This window comes from Grampus griseus (genome assembly GCF_964374135.1).
Source record: "Grampus griseus genome assembly, chromosome: 7".
NCBI lineage: Eukaryota > Metazoa > Chordata > Mammalia > Artiodactyla > Delphinidae > Grampus > Grampus griseus.
Window position 1 is genome coordinate 66,863,537 of NC_139001.1, and position 21,728 is coordinate 66,885,264.

The 21,728-nt window shown below is 39.2% G+C and overlaps 1 long non-coding RNA gene across 1 annotated transcript; it reads left to right on the plus strand.

The window, feature by feature from the left end:
- The first annotated feature begins 784 nt into the window (after positions 1 to 784).
- LOC309825183 lies at positions 785 to 17,073 on the plus strand. Its single transcript, XR_014297003.1, has 3 exons — positions 785 to 873; positions 14,554 to 14,653; positions 14,949 to 17,073. It is a non-coding gene; the product is annotated as an uncharacterized lncRNA (long non-coding RNA).
- Positions 17,074 to 21,728: the final 4,655 nt, after the last annotated feature.

The following is a 21,728-nucleotide window of genomic DNA, read 5'->3' on the forward strand; positions in this document are numbered from 1 at the left end:
GGCATTCTGGTCCTGGAGTCATGGCAGTGGCATCAGAAGGAAGAGAAACAGGGATAAGTATTGATAGTATTCTTTGTGGAAATACAGAAGGCCAAAACAAGAGAGGACTGAAGTAGGAGGCCAAGAGTTAATTTTCCAGGTTTTGAAGCCTGAATTTTAAATACAGTCTTTTAAGGAGATATGAAGAATTTTAAATTGTTTGATGCTGTCTCCACAGTGGCTAAACTTATGCTAAATAAACTGAATGCCTCCATTTCTTGGGCTTCTCCCAGACCTATTTACTGGGAATTAAATTCAAGAGTAAAGCTGGGACACCACAAAACCACCGCTGGGTTTTAGCTGCATCCGTTCAATCAGTTATGTCTATCTAGCTGATGCATATTATCCAAATTTGGGTGTGTTTTTTTTTTGTATTTTTGTTTCTATATGGGAGGGGTACCATTAAAAGATATACAGGGACTTCTCAGCTGAAAAACTGAAAGAAACCTTATTCCAAATGATAAGTTGTCACTGCTTGAATGTCAATCATTCTTAAATCCTGAACACAATTTCATAACCAACATTTCTCTTAAATATTTAAATGGTATCCTATTTCCTACATTCAATAAAAATAATAAATCTTATTAGCGAATTCAATCCTGTGGGTTGAGTTGTTAATCCCAGTACTCTATTTATACAATTATTTTCAAGTTTATTTCCTATTTTTATCTTGTCCTTCAACTGCAATATAGTTCAGGGTTGCCTATTTTTAGTGCACTCAAGTACCACGGGCAGAAATGCTTCAACACTTCACTGTATAACCATGGCAGTTCTGCACCTTCCCTCCTAGCAGGCGACCTGTGCTTATGTCATCTGTGTCTTCCAACTTAAAGGGTGAGTCTAAATTCTCCTATTTACCAATCATAAAGAATACCCATTTTGTGGCAAGAAGAAAAAGAGCAGTAAAATATTTTGATGACCCTGTATTTTAGAGGAGACTTCAAAAACCTTGTCTAAAAATAAGACATTTAATGCAAGTGCCAAAGATCAAGTAAATCATTTTTAGTAATCCTAGGACTTTTGACTGTGTCCAGGCTTGATTTGGGGAATCCTACTATGAGAATCGTTTTATTCTTTAAGAAAAAAATCTGAACAAAAGCCTGACTTCTTGCAGAATCTTTGACAACTTTTTCTTTTTTAAACCCTTATCTAGATGAGCTGTCTGTGAAGCAAGCTGACCTTCATTTAAATATGAATTTAAAATCTGCCTCACATGTCTGAGTGGGGGCAAAATGCCAGGTGTATTTAGGGATATCTGGTTAATATTGTTGCAGGTTATCCAAATCAGCTCACTCCTAGAAGGCTGAGAGTACAAGCAGAAAAAGAAGTGACTGTAATTAGGACGTGGAGTTGTGGAGTGAGACAAAGATGGTTGGGTGAATGGGGTTGTGCGTTTCCTCTTTGGCACTCAGGCTGTCCATGCCATCTGCTGCAGAATGGGAGGAACAACTGGGCTTGTCCTCAACAAACACTGGCAGTTGGTCTTTTCATTTCCTCCCAGAAGAATCTGTCTTTACTAGGACAAAGGTCTCTGGAGCATCACAGAGATTTATGCCTTAAGAAATGCAGTGAACCATTTGGAAATCAAGATTGCTTTCTTGAAACCTCAAGTGGTCATAAAGAAATGAGAAGTGGAAAAATAAATTATTCCGAGGATGTCTGCCCAACACAATGGTCCTAATGTGAAATTCCATTTGCTACTCACTTGAAAGGGTACAATTTACCATAAAAATATCAAAGATTTTGAGACTCAGTCACCAGGGAGTGTGTGGAATAGCAAAGTGAAGTGTGGTTTCTCTTGGTTGCAATAGAAGAAAGTGACACATGAACATTTAGAGAGATGTTATATCCATGTGATATTATTCACATTATACTTCCCTTAAAAGTTATTTATCCAATTATTTATTATTTTCCCATTACTAACTTTTGTTCTCCATGAGGGAAAAACCATACCTAGTTTATCCTCCATGCACAGTCCATAATACATAATAACAGCAGCAGTTAACATTTTGCCCTTACCATTCGCTCTTCTAAATGCTTTACTGATATTAATCATTTAATCTACAACAACAGGTATTATTACATCCATTCTTACAAATGAAGAAATTGAGGAACAAAGGACCCAAGATCATATCTAGTAAACAGAAAACCAGAACATAAACCCAGGTACTCTGACACTGAGTCCTCATTCTTCTATACTACCTGTCATATTAAGCATGCGATGTAAGTATTTGTTGAAAGAATGAATGACCAATTCAGTAAATTGCTTTTTAAAATCTTGACTAGGTGAGAAACAGGTCATTTAAAATTTTCTTCTCTCTCATTAGAAATACTGATCCACCTCCCTACAAATGTAAGAAAATAGTTATAGCCAACTGTATTGATAGCATGATAATGACAATAACCAAACTTCAATCCTGATACAACTATTGTAGAATTCCCTCCAATTCTAAAGAGACATCAAGAAAATGTGGATCATTTAGGTTAAATTTGCTTAAACCTGTCTTGATTTCCATTTAAACATATTCTGCCAGAAATACACACAAATACATGAGGAGGCACAGAAATCTTTCACAGTATTTGTAAAGTGGCTTACAGACTTAGAAATTTCTATAAATGAGTTAATTGATTTTTAAAACCCTCATTAAGTGCCCACTCTCTAAAGTACTATGGCTCTAGTCAAGTCACCACCTCTTCCAAGGCCTTTAATTATTCCTTCTATAGAGAAGGACTTCGAACAGACACTTTCTCCAAATTCAAATTCATTGTAATGATTATTACCTGTCTCCATTTTAATAGATTTTTCCAAGGGAATAGGTGAATTTCATTGTTTCATAAATAAAATTCTTTAAGAATCATAAGAAATAACGTATGTGTACTAGTAAATACATTTGCTTGTTTCAAAACTCTACTTCATGATAAAAGTACAGTAATATTTAACTAAGGAGAGATTTTATTGGTTTTGTTCAAATCAGTTTCATTCAGGAGTGTTGAGGAAAGCAGTAAGGGTTGCATTCTGGACCAGGACACCAGAGAGCTGGGTTCTTGTCCTGGTGATGCTCCCAACTTACCGGGAGATCTTATCCAAGTCATTTCTCAGAGCCTCAATTCCTTCATTAGTAATACTAAGGTTCTATGACATGACCCTTGCCTCTTCCAGAGAACATATATTTTAATAAATTACAGAAGTACTATGAATTTAACATTTTAAAGTAGTCATTTTTAAGGGGAAAAAACCCATCCTTTCTTGAAATCTAGATTCCACCTAAGTGATACTGTTTCTCTATGAAGAGATAGAATGAGCTATGGTGAGGTGACTTGTGTAAATGATCTCATTTGGGAGGTACCGAGGGGACAGAGACTTGTCACTGCCAAGTAAGTCACATTTAAATTCCCTCAAGCCTTGAGAAATAATGTGAGGGAAAGTGCAAAAATAGCACAGTCATTCCTTTGGACCAAGTTGACTCCTAGGCCTCCTGAGAGCACCGCAGCTGTGTATTCATCTATACGCAAAGAGAAATAAGAATCTTCTATATTTGGCACACGGTGCTCTTCTATATACCAATGTGCTCATCTATCAATATATTTTATGCTGAGCCTTTCAGTAAGGAAAGTTCCACCATGCACACTGCTTCATGCACAGCTACACATGTTGAAGATGCTTTTTTTCCCCCTGCCATATGGAAAACTGCAAGAGCACAGAGCCACACTGAACCAACCAGAATGATGCTAGAGGCAGCTGTATCTGATTGAAACCGTGGAGAGAATCGAGACTGACAGAGTTGCAGGGCTAGAAGGTTAATGAGTCCATAGTCCTGCCTCCAGGCAGAACTGTCCTGAACCATTCCAGGCAAATGACAGCTCAGCCTCTTGGAAAATAAAATCTTCAAAACACGCTTCGGTAACATTTCATTGTCTAAAATGTCCTTATCCTCATAAAGTTCTGAAAGCAATATAAGTCCACACTCTTCTTCTGTTTAATCTCCCTGTTGACAGATATATAGAATAATAAACTGACAGAAATGTGGAAGATGATGAGAGCCTTAGAGATGGGTCACAGACTTGGTTATCATCCTCCCAGAGACCTCAGAGGAGGGAATAATTAGCACATCTGTGGACTCTGGTTCTAGTTACAGTAATATTATGGGTCCAAGTATTTGTTTATTATAAATCAGATCTACTATTTATCATACATTACTAAATAAAATTTTGCCTTGCACTCCATAGCAAGAATCATAGGTTTAGCAAACACTATCTGAGCTAAAACATTTAATCAAGGAATAGGTTCTTACATAAAAAGGCAAAGGAAGTACAGACTGGTGTGCAAATAGCCCCATACTTCTTTATTTACTAATTTTGTTACAGCATTCCAATTTATGGTTACGTTCTTACATATAATGCTTCTATAAGATTACCGCCTCTTATGCCTCTGGGCATTAGGAATCATGAATGGGTTGGTGGCGTTATATAACGACAAGTGTAGGCCATTTGCGGATCAGGGTTCAAATCCCTTGTCTGCTACCTATCATCTGCATGGTTAAGCTGCTCCATCTGAGGCTTATTGCCCTTACCTGTAAGAAGAACTACTAATACCTATTTCACGCTGATCTTGGAATATTAAATGGGAAAATATTGGTAAAAGCACCTAGGACCTGGCAGGCAGTAGCACAAGTGTTAGTTGACCACTAACCATGAATCTGATCTGCTACATGCTGCCTTTCTTTCCTCTTCCCCATTCCATAAAAGTTCCGAGACAGGGTGATTGAGTGTGGGACACACCTGCCTCCTCTGTCACCACGCTGTGCTTCTGCTTCCATTTGGCCTGTCGTCTATTGCTGATCCCCATGCTAACTTATCAGGGGATTTCCCTTAGGGACATAAAGGGTAAGAGCAAGGAGACCTTACGATGCCAAGTTAAATGCGATGCTAGATTTTAACTTGATTTTTAAAAAATCTGTGCATGTTACGTTTGTGCTAAGAGCAAGTATTTGGAATTCAGATTCTAAAACACTATATTCATTTTTAGAAAGTCGTAATAGAACTGCTTTGTGCAAAGGATAAAAAGACTGATTCAAAGATAGACTACTTTTTAGTTCACAGGAGTGAGCAATAAGAGGAACTATTATTCATTGTGAAGTAGAAATGCTAATATCTACAGGGTTTGAAATACATTTAAATAATGCCTTATTGTCAGAGAAATATGTTCTTATTACATAACAGATAGCTATAGAGACATTTTAAATCACCACTCCAATTTTATGATCCAGAAACCACTGACTTGAGTACATTTTCTCTTTTCCTGCACATATTCTGACAAGCAGGACTGCTTTTAAATTCAAGTTCTGCCACTTCCTAGTTAGTTGGTATTGGGCATTAGTTTCTTGAAGCATCTGTCACTGCATCTGAAAACTGGTATCAACTTCATAGAGTTATTGTGATGACTTGTGAAATAATGCACATGAAGCACTCAGTACTGTGTATGGTACATAATAAGCATTCAGTCATGTCAGCCATTGTGATTATTCTTTGTTGTGTATTATTTAAAATGGAAAAATGACAATTCAAGGAGAGGAAATGAAGGTCACTAGCAAGCTGTTTTGTCTTGAGCTCTTGGAGCCAGTACAGTACAGAAAGGTTTCTCATGCAACAACCTCAGAGACAATTTATTGAATGCTTTACTATGTGATTCCAGACACTAGGATATTATAACTGATTTAATCCTCACAACAGTCCTGAAACAGGTGGTATTACTATCTTAACTTTACAGATGAGTAAACTGAGCCAAAGACGGGTTAAGTATCAATAATATGCAAAGTCTCACAGCTAAGTGACAAAGCTGGGGTTTGAATGCAATCAATCTAGTTCCAGAGTCCATTCTTGTAAACTGCTGGGCTGCAAGCCCTGTACTTACCCAGCCTTAAGACTTCAGAAAGAGCCCAGAGTCAGCGACAGAGACATCATGGTTTAGTGGACAGGGGGATCTTATCCATCTTATCCAAGGTCATACACGTCACCGTGTGCAGACGGTGGGAGGGACATGGCAACAGTCTTCACTACTCAGGGGGAAAGGAGGCTACCGTTTATAGGGGGAATTGATGTCAGGTTGGTTCAGTTACCAGGGAGACTAGCACCTGGAGCATGGGGCAAGCACGCAGGCTGTTAATTAGGCCCTATAATTAAGAGGACTGGATAGTCATGTGAGAGAAGCAGGGCCTGGTTGAGCAGGGGACGTACAGAGATAACAGCCATCTTGAATGGCCTCCATGCATTCCACCCCTACACGACCCTTACCATCTGGGTCCACCCCTCTTCCCTGATATGCCTGGGGTCAGGTAGGTAGAGGTACACTACAATCAAATACCCCGCATACCGAATAGACAACTGCAGCTAAAGAAAATCAAGAGTCCAAGAGAGGGACAATCTTCGGGGGCCATGTGCTTATCAGGTCAATTTTTCATGGAAGTCCAAAGGAGGATGATTTACTCCTCTAGCTACAGCAACCCAACAAACTCACTGCACAGTGACGCCACCACAGTCACCCAGTCCGCAAACAGATTCCCTCCACTCAGACTAAGGACAAAATATAAGACGTTTAACAGGCACAATACAGGGAAAATCATGACCACTAAGCAAAATACAAGCAGTAACAGCCTTCTGAGATAATACCGTCTCTACGTGCGGTTTTCATCCTGGCCTGCAGGATCCCACCTGTCCATCCTCACTGCCCATAGCCGGTGCTAAATAATAAAGAAGCGGCATAACAGGCCACATGGTTAATATAATTGTGGCTTTCTCCAGTAGGGAGCCCGGATTAACTACTCTAGTAGTCCTAGGTGGGGCGCGGCAGGAGACAGGTGAGCTCTGTTAAGTCCCTTTCTAGTCCTATTCACCACGGGGTGGTAAACCCAAACCACCAGGGCCTTACCTGCCAGTCCCAGGCCCATTTTATAAGGTGTTCCTCTGGGTCTAGATCCTGTGGCAAGGGCAAAAGCAAGTTAGGGTCCTGGCCAATAACTGGCAGTGGGCCTTCAGTCCTTTGGTAGTCAACAGTCGAACTCGGATTGTGTTGGATCAGCTGCCTCTGGGTTAACGTGGTGTAAGCACTGGGATGTTTGCTCCCACCTTAATGGTTGTTTTAAGTAGCCTGGCAGAAGTGGGGTTGTAAGGCAGGTGGAAATGCCAGTGGATGTCATTTTTACTGGCCCATTCCTGAACTTCATGGCCAGGAAGGTGGATCCCTTGGTTCTTATCAATGTCCATGGCGGAGGGGGCGGGGGGGGGGGGGTCTTATAGCATGCACAGCTGTTCTAGATCCCAAATAATGGTTTTGGGGTTGCTACACAACTAGGCTAGACCTCTTGTAATGTCTTTTACCTGTTGTAGCGCATCGTAGACTGCATTTAGCTGGTGTTCCATCACACTACATCATTGTTCCGTCCCCTTCCATGGCTGGGACCTGAGGCCCAAGGGCACTCTTATTAGTTTGCTATTGTCACAGGCCCCTAACAAACACTTCCGAGTAACTGGCCATGTCCAATTCACAAGTCTGTCCCTGAGTTAACATCCCTAAAGCCTGTGTCTTGCTTAGGGCTGGTGGCTCAGGGATATGCTCATCGTACCCAACTAGCTAACAGCCAGGTACCTGATAATCCAGGTTCTTGCATTTTGTCTGTATTCACCAGCCATCCCTGGGCACTCAGATGAGTCACAAGCATGGGGCTGCTACTTTTCAACTGGAAAGAGGCTCTGAGGTTAACAGGATTTCATCAGCATAATGGGAGAGAAAGACATCTCTCATGGTAAACAGCTGCCACGGGGCTCCACAAGCTAGAGACCAGCCACCTTAACCCCGCAACTTTCTGTTCCCCGTCCTGATTTCCCGGCATCTCAGCGCTCACGGGAGTTTCCTCGGCCACCTGGCTGGCTCACTAATTGTTAGGCTGCAAGCCTTGTACTCACTCGGCCAGCCTCAAGACGGAAGAAAAAGTTCGTAGTCAGCGACAGAGACACCAATGGTTTACTGGAGAGGGGATCTTACCTGCCTGAAGCAAGGTCCTGGAGCGACACCTCACTGCGTTCTGCGCGCGGCAAACACTGAGCAGGAAACGCCAGCCATCTTTGCTACCTGGGGGCGGGAGCAAGGGCGGGAGGAGGGGCCCGTGTGGGGGGAGCCAGGAGGAGGCCACAATCTAGAAGGGGAATTGACGTCAGGTTGGCTCAGTTACTAGGGGCACTGGCAGTTGGGGCATGGTGCAAGCAGGTAGGCAGTTAATTAGGCCCTATAATTAACAGGATTGGAGAGTCATGTGAGAGAAGCTGGGCCTAGTTGATCAGGGCCTAGTTGAAGCAGGGCCTAGTTGATCAGGGCCTAGTTGAAGCAGGGCCTAGTTGATCAGTGAGCAAGAGAACAGCCATCTTGAAAGGCCTGACCATACATAAACAAATACAGAAGAGTTTAATATTGAGCAGATATTTTTGCAAATAGTACAGTTTAAGTCAAACATTCTAAAAAGCACTTAAATTTTAACAATTTAAATGCAATTAATTAGAAAAGGACCACAGAGATAAATACCAGGGAAAGAATTAGATGCCCTATTCTTTCAGAAAGAATGTTCCCAAGTGGCTTATTATGCCCATCCAGCAACATTACAGGGCCTCATATTCGATCCATTTCTTCTGAACTTTGTAGGTAGCTAGAAATGGTTAGGCAGCAAGCAGTGTTCTTGGAAAAATAGATTCGTGTTACCCTTGGAAACAGAGTGTGTTGCAAGAAAGTCTTTGGCATGAAACAAGGCTGAGTATACACAGCCGTCTCTCAGATGGTGTGGGTTTGGAAACATAAGTGGACAAGCCAAACCCTTTAAGTCTTCCTTTTCCTTTGAACTGAATTCCAGAATGTGTTTTTTATGTTACTGTGTAGCATTTGTGTTTATCCTTATTTATTCCTCCATAATATTTCATTGAGTGGATGTGGCTATTGAATGAAAACAAGATCCTTCAGTCATTCCAAACTGAGTTAAATGAAAAGTTCCATGCTTTCCAAGCTCATCTACTCATCCCTTTTGGATAGTGAGAGAAACATCCCAAAGCATGGGTGTGGTCAAATGATAAAGGGAAATTGCTGTCAACTTTTGGGGAAAACTGATATGTTCAGATATTGCTGATGGAAGCGTAAATTTGTATATTCCTTTTAGAGAACAATTTGGCAACATTTACGAAGCGCACTATAAATATTCATAATATTTGGCACAGTTCCCCCTATTCCTGCGAATTTATTCTAAGGTAATAATTATAAAGAAAAAAAACATAAATGGAGAGAGAAGTCAAATATAGCGTTAATTATAAATAAAACCTAAGGAACACACTGATTGTTCAACAAGAGACAAATAGATAAGTAAAACATCCATGGAATATTTTGTTCCCTGAAGTAATTATAATCATGAACTGTATAATATAGAAAAACAAGACGTTAAAAAGTAGGGCACTAGATGATCTGTTTACTTTGATTATACTATGTGATGTGAATAAACTAGAAGGTAATGTTGAATAATGGAATTAAAATAGGAATAAGGACTAGGTGATTTTTTTCTTCTTAAATTTCTTTAAATATTGCTTGAGATAGGCAAAAGAACTGACAAATAAGATAAATAAATGGATGAAGAGTTTTCTTTGTCATTAGAAGAGCAGGTAGATTTTCCTTTTCCCACCCCCAGTGTCAGAAACCAACCAAACAAATACATCAAAAACGAAACTCCTTGCCATTTGCCTTTAAGGAGAGCTGCCATGTTTAGAGTTTACATCTCTGAAATAGCCACTCTGGTGAGAAAAGAGACTAAGAACAAACTTCTGGAGTAGGGTCTTCAATTTGCAATAAGATTTCACTTCAAGAGATCATACTCTTCTCCCCTCCTTTCCTTTCCTTCCTCCCTCCCTCCCTCCCTCCCTTTCTTTCTTCCTTCCTTCCTCCCTCCCTTTCTTCCTTCCTTCCTCCCTCCCTCCCTTGCTTCGTTCCTCCCTCCCTCCCTCTCTTCCTTCCTTCCTCCCTCCCTCCCTTCCTCCCTCTCTTCCTTCCTTCCTCCCTCCCTCCCTCCCTCCCTTCCTCCCTCTCTTCCTTCCTTCCTCCCTCCCTCCCTCCCTTCCTCCCTTCCTCCCTCCCTTCTTCCCTTCCTCCCTCCCTTCTTCCCTCTCTTCCTTCCGTCCTCTCTCCCTCCCTCCCTCCCTTCCTCTCTTCCTCCCTCTCTTCCTTCCTTCCTCTCTCCCTCCCTCCCTTCCTCCCTCTCTTCCTTCCTTCCTCCCTCCCTCCTTTCCTCCCTCCCTCCCTCCTTTCCTCCCTCTTCCTTCCTTCCTCCCTTCCTTCCTCCCTCCCTCTCTTTCTTCCTTCCTCCCTCCCTCCCTCCCTCTCTCTTGCCTCCTTCCTCTCTCCCTCCCTCCCTCTCTTCCTCCCTTCCTCCCTCTCTTCCTTCCTTCCTCCCTCCCTCCCTCCCTCTCTCTTGCCTCCTTCCTCTCTCCCTTCCTCCCTCTCTTTCTCCCTCCCTCCCTCCCTCTCTTCCTTCCTTCCTCCCTCCTCCCTTCCTCCCTTCCTCCCTCCTTCTCTTCCTTCCTTCCTCCCTCCCTCCCTTCCTCCCTCCCTCCCTCCCTCCCTCTCTTCCTTTTCTTCCTTCAAATATAGCAGACATTTATATTGCTCCTCTCCTCCTTCCTCTTACAAATTTCTTTCCTTGATCATCATAGGGCTTTAAGGCCCCCTTTTCAATACTTTTTAGTACTTTTTTTTCTTTACCTTCCATCTTTATATAATTATTTTACCCTTTATTTCTATATGTTATTTACAGTTAATTCACTAGTGCACTTCTACTCTCACCCTGTTTTGTGTTTCTTTTAAAGATTCCCTGGCTGACTAGCTATAATTGCATTTTCAGTAGTGGATATAAATGAAGGTTAACTTGACTCCAGCTCTTAAACAGCACTTTTATGGTTAAGTGGTTATGGCTAAGTTTATGGTTGTGGTTAAATAATTTCTCAGAAGAACTAAAAGTTAATGGTTTTGCGTCATTAAGAACATCTTCTAATTATTCCTGTCTTTTATTCAAATTCTGTTGTAAACAGAGTCAATGCTTTAAATTTCTTTATATTTATACAGTATAAATAAATGCCTTGTGGGGAAATTAACCATACTTTTTCATCTGTTTTTAAAATAGTTTTGGTCACTTAGTGTACATAGTTTGTCATATGGTTGAATAGTATTTCTATTTTTCATTTGTGTGGAGTAAACTAGCCAGGTATCTGCTGCTTAGTCTGTTTGCAGTGATTATATCATCATTTTGTGTTGCCAGTGATTTATTTTCTGAGTTACCCATATTGAAACATTTTCAGTTCAAGTGGATCATTGCCCTAAAGCACTTTTCAACTTAATAAATATAAGTAGAAATTGGACTTTTCATTTTGTTATGAAGTTTTCATTATAGGCAAAAACTCTAATTTGACTCTTTTCTTAACTTAGTTCTTTTAGCATTTAAAAATACCAGATATCATTACAAAAACTTACGCTTCTCCAAATGGGAATGTAACACTGTTACATTTTCTGTTTCTCTGTTTTCGTAGGTGACATGTAAGTCATGTTTCTCTGTTTTCACAAGTAACGTGTAAGGGTACTTCTGAGGCTTAATTTAACCATGATAGGTGACACTTGAGCAGTGTCATTATGAAATAATATGCAAATCCTTCACCTTCACTTAACAATACTCACCGAGAAGCTACTATGTATTAGGCTCAATGTGGGGCCCTAGGATACAACAGGCAGCAAGACTGTATCCTCTTCGCATCCTGTGCTCTTCACCTGCAAAATAGGAAACTGATACTTTTTAAGGCTCCTTTTAGGAGTAAAGTCTCTAATTGATTGTTTTTATTTCAAAGATCATAAAAGATTATCCATTTTACTAAAAGCAAAACTTAAAAAAAAATGAAGATATTTTAAGTGATACCTGGTTCAATATCTAGAGTTTACCATGGTAGACAATAACTGGTGAATGTTAGGGTTATCTCTGAATATGACTATAGATGTGTGTGTTTATATTTTCAAATATATGTGTATTGCACAAAGGAATTTAAATTGTAGGTTGCCATATGCACTCAGAAAATTGAACAAAAGCAATGAAACATGGTAAATACAACAAAACACAACAAAACAGAAGTTAGAGGGTTTTACACATAGACTAAACCCATTCCCTGAAAAATTCAGGGCATACATTAAATATTTCTACTACCATGATACTAAGATGAGAGGATAGCCTTATGATATTACACACTGACTCTTCAGAAAATCCAATATTAAAAATCCTAAACTCATAAGAGAACTAAGTGTATTAGTTCCACGTTACACAAGGAGTCATTTGTCGGTTTTCTTTAAAAGGAACCATTTATGATCCCTCCACGAGTGTATTTATAACATGATTCCATGTACAAAATTTCCCTTTCTGCACAGTTTCTCGGTAACAAATCTATTGTGTAAAGCATGGTCCACTTGTAATCTCCTTATACCGTACTAAGCTAGGCTGAGCAGCCTCAAGGTCATTCACACTGGTTTTGGCTTCTGTGTAAAGACGGCCCCAAGCTATTTAAGGAACATCTGGCTGCTGGAGAGCTTGGAGCCAAATTTGCTGTTCATCACTCGCAAGTGCCTGCTTTTTAGATATTAACCTCACTCCTGGCTCCATCTAACTTTTCCATTCTTAGTTTTCATTTACTTTGTTTAAAAACACATATTAATTAAAAAGTTAAAAAAATTTTACATGTGAAAAAAACTCTCAATAATCTACTCTAAATTGTTTTGGGTGAACATCTAGATATAAATAAGTAAAGAGGGGCTAAATAATTTGTGTGATCATTAGGAAACCCAAAAGACCAGAATTACGCAATAGCCTACTGCTTTAGTTATGTTTATGCTAAAATATCCAAAATGAATAGCCATAAAAAAGCATCACTTTTTAACAGACAATAAGTCACGTGTTAGTAAACACAAGGAGTTAGCATGGGTAAATGACTTATTTAAATACATGGTTTTACTTGAAGTAATCCTAATAGTACTTATTTGCAAATTAAATTCTAAACAGTATATAAATCTGCATAAATAGACTATGACACCTTGAAAACTGCGTCAATCTTTAAAATAGTACATTAAAGTTGATTTACCACATGATCCTCATGAAAATACCTATGACATCTACATTAATACACAGTGAAAGGATAGCAATCAGTGAAACGTCTGGGATTTCCACATGAATCAACACTGGTGCATTGCTAATGTAACACTCAATTACATCATGTTTAATTTATGTGGAAATGTTTGGATATGCCTAAAATGTCTGTGGTAAATCATTCTGGGATCTTAATTGAACATTTTTCTGTGATAAATTACTCTGTAAACACTGAAATAATATTCTTACATAACTACCAATTTATTTTGAAAGACTCCAACAACCCCAAATCATTATTTTCTTTGTATGATCCTAAGCTTGTATCCTTCAGGAATTTATTTTCCTTTCTGGTAGCAAATAATTTTAGCATTCATAAAATGCTTATTTCCATCCCATAGCTTGGTTATCATTTTTTAAAACTCAAAATATCTATGTTATTTTAATATACTAAAGATCATGGTGAGCTATAGTCTCTTCAGTAATGAAAAATGCTTAGAATTAAAAATTTGACACTCTTTTCCCCAGTAATAAGCTACTTAATTTAATATACTAAAGTAGTGATACTCTATTTCATACTCAATTACTTTATTATTAAGAATATTTAAGGGACTTCCCTGTGGTGCAATGGTTAAGAATCTGCCTGACAATGCAGGGGACACGAGTTTGAGCCCTGGTCCAGGAAGATCCTACATGCCGCGGAGCAACTAAGCCCGTGTGCCACAACTACTGAGCCTGCACTCTAGAGCCTGTGAGCCACAACTACTGAACCCGCATGCCAAAAATACTGAAGCCCGCATGCCTAGAGCCTGTGCTCTGTAACAAGGGAAGCCACTGCAATGAGAGGCCTGCGTACCTCAACGAAGAGCAGCCCCTGCTCGCCACAACTAGAAAAAGCCTGCGTGCAGCAATGAAGACCCAACGAAGCCAAAAATTAATTTTAAAAATATTTAAAGAAAAGAATATTTAAGAAAGGAGCTCATTTTCATGGTGGAGACTAGTTGAAATGTCATTATTATAGTTAATACAGAAAAGATTTTATATGAAGCTGAGAAATAAATATTTTTAATCATAAAAAATACTATGATACTAAAAATTAATAATTTCCCATGTCACTACCCTTCATTACCTGAAATGTTTAAATCAAATAAATGTTTAAATTGAATAAATTCTATTTTGAAATTTTTATACACCTGTTTACTTGAAATATAATAATTCTTCCTAGAACTATAATTAAAGTAATATAATTAAAATTGATGTAAATTTATATTATTCTAATAGTTATAAACTTAAATTGGACTATGATTTTTCTGTCATTTTCCAGAAAAATGAGTCAATGGCAAATCTGGAGACTGTACCAATCAGAATTCTTGGCTGCAAACAAACAAACAGCAGCACCAACAAAGCAACATGATACAGCAAAGGTAATCAACCATGGGTTCTTCAGCTGAGGCCTTAACTGGATTTTGTGACTCCCTTCCTCCACTCCACTTTCCTTGCCTTCAGTTTGAATCTCAATGATTCTTTACCCAATATGGTGAGGGATCTGAGCCCCTGGTAGCCTTGCTTAAATCAGGTTGCAGTACACTGACATTTTCTTCCACCCACAACTGTGGCAGTAAGTCTACTTTCCCTTAAGTGGAACTGACAAACATAGTAACACAGCAACAACAGTAATAATCTTTTCTCTCTACTTTTTGTTTTTGCCTGCTTCCATAGGGCATGAAGAACCCAAACTGATCAGGTGCAGCCTTAGCTTCCAATTCAATGGAATTCCAACCTTCATGTTACTATTCCATCAGAAGCCAAAATCAAAAGGATAGAAAACAAACAGTTGGCAAGTGAGTTAGTAAATATAATCCTGAGAACCTCCATTCCAGTTTTAAACCCTACAATTCTAGACTTGGATATTCTGACCAAGTGGAAAAAAAACTCCATGTGGCAATCGTTTGTTCAAAATGTAAACCGTATCCTGCAAGAAAACACATCAACCACCCACGCTGTTGACTCTCTGTTAAGCTTATCTGACTCAGTGACTAGTTCCTTCTAGTAATGGGGTATGCAGTAGTATCAATGAATCCCTTGAATATTAACCCATTGCCTTCCTTATTTCTTTAAAAAAAAAATGAGTTCCTTTAAACTGAATCTATTTAGTGTGGGGTACCATCGCCTTGCATAAGGCAACCAATTAATCTACAGATGGTATAATGACAGAGAAGAATGATCAGGGAAAGCAAAAACAAATTCAGAATAAATACCTACTGCAATAAGGAAAAACTGCTGCTCACTTCTCCCCATCCCATAAAGATGATAGGTATTCCCTGTAGACAACTTGATATCAAATTGTTCTTCGGTCTCTCTAGGTATAATGCTTTTTAGAAGCCCATGATCAGTTACTGATACTAGAAAAATGGAGTGTTCACGGTAGCCGGATGGCCACTGATGAGCACTCCATGTTGTTGTAACTGCAGATAATCTTCATTCCCTCTATGATAAACATTTGGTTCATGAATCCGCTGGCATTGCTGAGAAAGGAGGTTAACCTATATTTACTGAGTGGATCACCTTATCTGTTCAACATACCCTTTCCCCAAACTCCCTCCATAATCTCCAACCCTACTCTTCCTAACTGTCTGGCTGTCCAGCTAGTTCATTAGCCACTGAGTTGGTATAGGTTCTTGTTCTGATTATCTTTACTGCATATAAAATTAACCTACAATTTAGTGGCTTAAAACAATCATTCTATTATGATCATGGATTCTGTAGGTAAGGAATTCAGGTGGAACACTGGGGATGGCTTTCCCTTGCTCTGTGATGTCTGCTGCCTCAGCTAGGAAGTCTTGAGTCTGGGGATGACTCAATGACTATGGGCTGGAAGCATCTGAAAGCTCCTTCACTCACATATCTGGTACCTACACTGGGCTGACTCGAGGACGAGGACTGGTGACTGAAGTAATTACATGTGGCCTCTCTTGGCAACCACATAGCATGACAGCCACAGGGTGATAGTATTTCACTCCCAGTGACCACAGGAAATAAGTTAATTAGCAGTTTCACTTTTTCATAGTAGAATAAGGCAGATCTAAATTCTATCTCTAAAATGACTAGAATTTTAAATTCCTTCACCCTCAACAAAGCCAGATAAAAGCCCTGGATCCTGCCAATTTCACCAAGATTCTGTGCTGCAACTCACTACTAGTAACAATTTCTGTTTAAATCGGGGTCCTGGTTGCACAGCAGAAACTGACTCTGATCCTACTAAGCAGAAAAGGACTTCACTGGAAGAAAAAAGGTTGGCTCAGACAGTCCATAAGAGGGCTAAAGAACCAAGCTCAGAAAAGGGCCCTGAATTAGAGACTGGGAAGCAGAGAATGTAGCTAAGCTCATATCTCAGGATCAGCCTGGAGAGAACATCTCCACTAACAGTGCCCGCACTGGATCCTGGCTGCTGCTGCTAACATGAAGACCTACCACCGCTGTGACTGACTTAACTGTTCAATCACCTCCAGAACAACCCCTAACTACCCCTGATTTTGTCACTTTCTACAGATCCAACATTCCCATATAGAGCTTCCTGCTGGCCAAACTTAATGACATGTCTGCTTCTTAGCTCTTGGGGTGAGAAGAGGGGATGAATGCTTCTTCTAGTTCCCCAGAGGGAAGTGGGACTCTGCCTCACCACACTTACACAACAGGAATCCTACCAAATAAAAACGGGGCTTAGATTATGGGCAGGCAAAAATAAAGCATATACCTATTGAACATGCTTAATCTGATTATTTAATAATAATTATTATTTAATAATTAAAATGAATGAATGGATGAATTAACAGTAAGACTTAATTAGTTCAAGCAACTACTTTAATAAAAGGAGCCCCAAGCTTCTAGCCTTAATGTTGCTGTGTGACTGGGTAAATCATTTAACCTCTCGAGTTCTTTTTTCTCATCTATAATAAGAGGGCTTGGCCTCTGATCTCTGATTTTCATTAGAACTAACTTCTTTTTAAAAATGATTGTCAGTGTTCTTTGCAGAGGCTCATCCACGTGGTGGAGCCATATGCCTACTAGGACTTGGCAGTACCCACTGCACTAGCTTTATAATATTAAGAAAACTCTTAGTAAACCAAGTTGGCTAATTTTTTTGAAGTTACAAATGGATTGTTTTAATGTGTGTATATAATGAAAGATTATTGAACAAAGCTTGGTGAAATTTAATGGTTATGCATCCAATTTTCCATTGTGTGTGCAGAAATTTGGGGATTAAAAAAATTTTTTTTTTACACGGTCTCATGTTGTTTTCTGAACTCCAACACAGTTTCATCGTCTGGAGATAGCCTATAGCCTGGAAAACAGCAAATTCAAGAAACATCCTTCCCAAAAGAGTGTGGGTTCTTGGTATAGAAATCTTTTCATGAGAGACTTGGTTCCAAGGTTCTCCATGAGGAAATTTGGGTGCTTCCCATTGAATTCTCTCATCTGAGTCATTCCTTCAGCGGCCTAGACGTCACCTCTGAGGATGATTCAACCTTTTCAAGACAACACGGAATCTTTTCTATCCTCTTTGGGAAAGATCACAAATATGCTTCGGAGGAAAAGATGATGACACTCCGGACTGTCTGGCTTCCCCTTTCACAGTGATTCTATTAGGGAATCTCTCAAGCTTATAGGGAATCCCCCTTCATCCATCTTTTGGCAGCCTGTACTGAACCAAGACCAAATCTTCGAAGACTTAACTCGTGGTGGCTCCCAGAGTCCATCCCTCACAACAGAGCAATGTTTTGTAAATTCAGAGAAGCATGTTTGCACTTTGGACAAAAATAGGACTGGCCAAAATTCTGCAGTTTGCTATACCATAGGATAGATCCAAAGTTCCAAACAGGGTTATGACAGAAAAATCAGACAATTGGAATAGGCATTCAGAAATGGCTGCTCATCTAGCAACATGAAGTTGCCATACTTGGGGACTTTTGGTTTTATTTACCCGACTTGAGTCATGTCTGTGTAAGGGAAATTCCTAGTGAGGTCCTGGATGTGACCACTGGGTGTGCTCCAGTCTCCTCAAGCCAGCACCAGGTCAAAACAGGATCTTATTCTGTGAAGCTTACAGTCAGACTGGCTCCCTCCATCTTGCTGTGGCGCTGGCTCCATGGCTACAGGGAAGCTCGCACAGCAGGAATATGCATTCAGAAGTTGCCTTCCAACCAGCTATATTAAATCCCCATATTATGTCAGACAATGGCTGTTATATTTTATCACATAGATGTAACCAAAGATTACTGGTTAGTTGAAGATTTAATACGAACAGATGATGGGTAAATTTCACAAGTGACAGTGTTGTTTGGAACATTTTCATTTTCTCACCAACATTACAAAAAAAAAAAAAATCACAGCTGAAGGGACCAGTAATAATGATCTACTTCATGAGCTGATAGAAAAATCAAGAAGAGAGTAAATGTTCACACTTGTACTGTGTTAAAATTCTTCACACAGGGCCTGGCATAAAATGATCATGACAGTGAACTAACATTTGTGTTAGTTAACTTTACGACATGGGCATATTATTACATCTATTTTTAGGGAGAAAAATTGAGGTACAAAAAAAAGTTACATTGCCTAAGTACATCCTGTTAGTTAGAGATGGGCTGACGTTTGAACTCAGGTCTTTTCTTACCACAGCCCATGGGCTTAGCCACACTACTCTGCTTGTGATGGATGCAGGCTGAACAGATATATTTTTAAAATAAATAAATACACTAAGCACAGAAATTATAGAATACATAACGCCTTCTTGGATTATGAGGGTTTTTTTTCCTAAAGCTCTTTCTGTACTCAGAGTGTTTTTTTGTTTTTTGTTTTTTTAGATGTTGGGGGTAGGAGTTTATTAATTAATTTATTTATTTTTGCTGTGTTGGGTCTTCGTTTCTGTGCGAGGGCTTTCTCTAGTTGTGGCAAGCGGGGGCCGCTCTTCATCGCGGTGCGCGGGCCTCTCACTATCGCGGCCTCTCTTGTTTCGGAGCACAGGCTCCAGACGCGCAGGCTCAGTAGTTGTGGCTCACGGGCCCAGTTGCTCCGCGGTATGTGGGATCCTCCCAGACGAGGGCTCGAACCCGTGTCCCCTGCATTAGCAGGCAGATTCTCAACCACTGCGCCACCAGGGAAGCCCTTGGATTATGAGTTTTTAAACCTCCTCTTCATTCCTATTATATTCCTATAATTTTGTTAATTTATTTTATTAGTGTCTCGAATTCAGTTTAGCAAAAATATTCTTCCTAAACTTTAATAAAGTCTGTTGGTTAATATAGACATAGCTTGCTTTGTGTTAATTTTTTATACATGAAACTGTGTTGACCTTTGATGTATATACTGTATAGTTGTCAATTCCCAAGTATATGTAAACAAAAACAAAATCTCTTGTATTTTTTAAAAGGTTAAATGAAGTGACAGAGTACATTGATGACCTATGTAAATACAATAGATTTGCTGAAGGGACTGTTTCAGTGGCCTTTACATACTGGCGTCAAGTTCAACCAAACATGGTAAACTTGTTCCAAAAATACATGTCATTTTTAGGGGTCACATTTATTGCTGAAGTGACATTCTTATGTGCTATAAAAATGACAGTCTTTTTATGTAGACCCCTTTATTCATTTGCCACTATTCTCTGTTTCTTTTTAGGATTTCTGAGGATTTTTATTTCCTATTTTATTTCCTATTTCCTATATCCAAACCAACCTTATTGTGTCCCTTAAAACGAACTTTCCAGAGAAGCATCCAGGAATTAATAAGCAAGCAATAGAATATTTTAGATAAGTTTTACAGACTGTTCAACTGTCACATATGCCAAAAAAGTCACCGTTTTTATATAGACTGGTAATTGACCTGATAATCTGTATAGGAAGTGAATTGTTTTATTCACTTACATATTTATATATTATACAATTATCAGGCATCTAGTGCTTTGGAGAATGAATACTTACAAAATAATGTTAGTTAAAAGGTCTTGTCAAGTAAGATGAAACTTATTTTAGTTGCAAAATCAGGGGTTGGCAAACTTTTCTGTAAAGGGTCAGATAGTAAATATTTTAGGCTTTCCTGGCCATATGGTCTCTGCTGCAGCTCCTCAACTCTGCCATTGCAATGCAAAAGCATACAAATAGTGCGGCTGTGTTCCCACAAAGCTTTACGGACACTGAATTTTGAATTTAATTTTTACGTATCACAAAATAATATTATTCTTTTGATTTTCTTCAACCATTTAAAAATGTGAAAAGCATTCTTAGCTTGTGGGCCCTCCGGCTGTAGTTTGCTAACCCCTGCAATAAACAGTGAAATCAGACATTGGTGAATAACAAAAATCTCCCAATGAAATGATTTTTTAAACGTTAATGATAAAGGGCTTCCCTGGTGGTGCAGTGGATAAGAATCTGCCTGCCAATGCAGGGTACACAGGTTCGATCCCTGGTCTGGGAAGATCCCACATGCTGTGGAGCAACTAAGCCCGTGTGCCACAACTACTGAGCCCGCGCACCTAGAGCCCGTGCTCTGCAACAAGAGAAGCCACTGCAATAAGAAGCTCACGCACCGCAACAAAGAGTAGCCCCCACTCGTCGCAACCAGAGAAAGCCCGTGTGCAGCAACAAAAACCCAACACAGCCAAAAATTAAAAAAAAAAAAGTTAATGATAAAGATACAAAGATAGTGGCATTTTAATTAGTATATTTGCTTTTGCTTTTAATCTCTGCTAGGAATTTTCATCTTCTTTGTTACCCTTTCTGAATTTACAGTGTTTTCTAAATCCACTATCTTTTCTTTTTACTATCGGTCAACCATTTTACCCTTGATCCTGTATTCTTCAAAACGTGCACTGATTTGCTATATTCTTCTAATTTATAATAATTGATAACAATTATTAAGACAATTAATAACAAAGAATATATTAGCTCCTTCTTGATCCTTGTCCTGGTGAAAGTTGTCATTTTGTATGTTTTTAGGTTTTCATAAATGCAATAAGTATTCCTCTGTCTTCTTATTAATATAAATTTTTTTTTTACTGATAGATTTCTCTTTACTGATAGATTATGTTTAAAATATGCTGATGTACTATGATAATTTTGGCTATTCTAATAATGATGTAATCTAAAATGGGGATTAATAGCTATTAATAACATTGGCCCTGAACACTGGCCCTTGTGGAACTGGTCAGAATATGGAAGACCAGAACCAAAAGTACAGGCAGGATTAAAAGCTGGGTGAAGACCTGAAATAGAAACACACAAGGATAATTGTTTTAATGATAAGGAGGTGAAGATGTGATATTGAAGGAGAGTTCAAAGTTGGCCATACATCCAGGGAAAAAGGACAGGCACATCACGAGAATAAGTGACAAAAGTTCTAAAAGTTCAAAGGTGTCTTTTAGAAATGGACTAGGCCACTGGTCAAAACTAAAGAATACTAATTAGTTGACATTTTAATACAGATTATGGGTAAGATTCATAAACA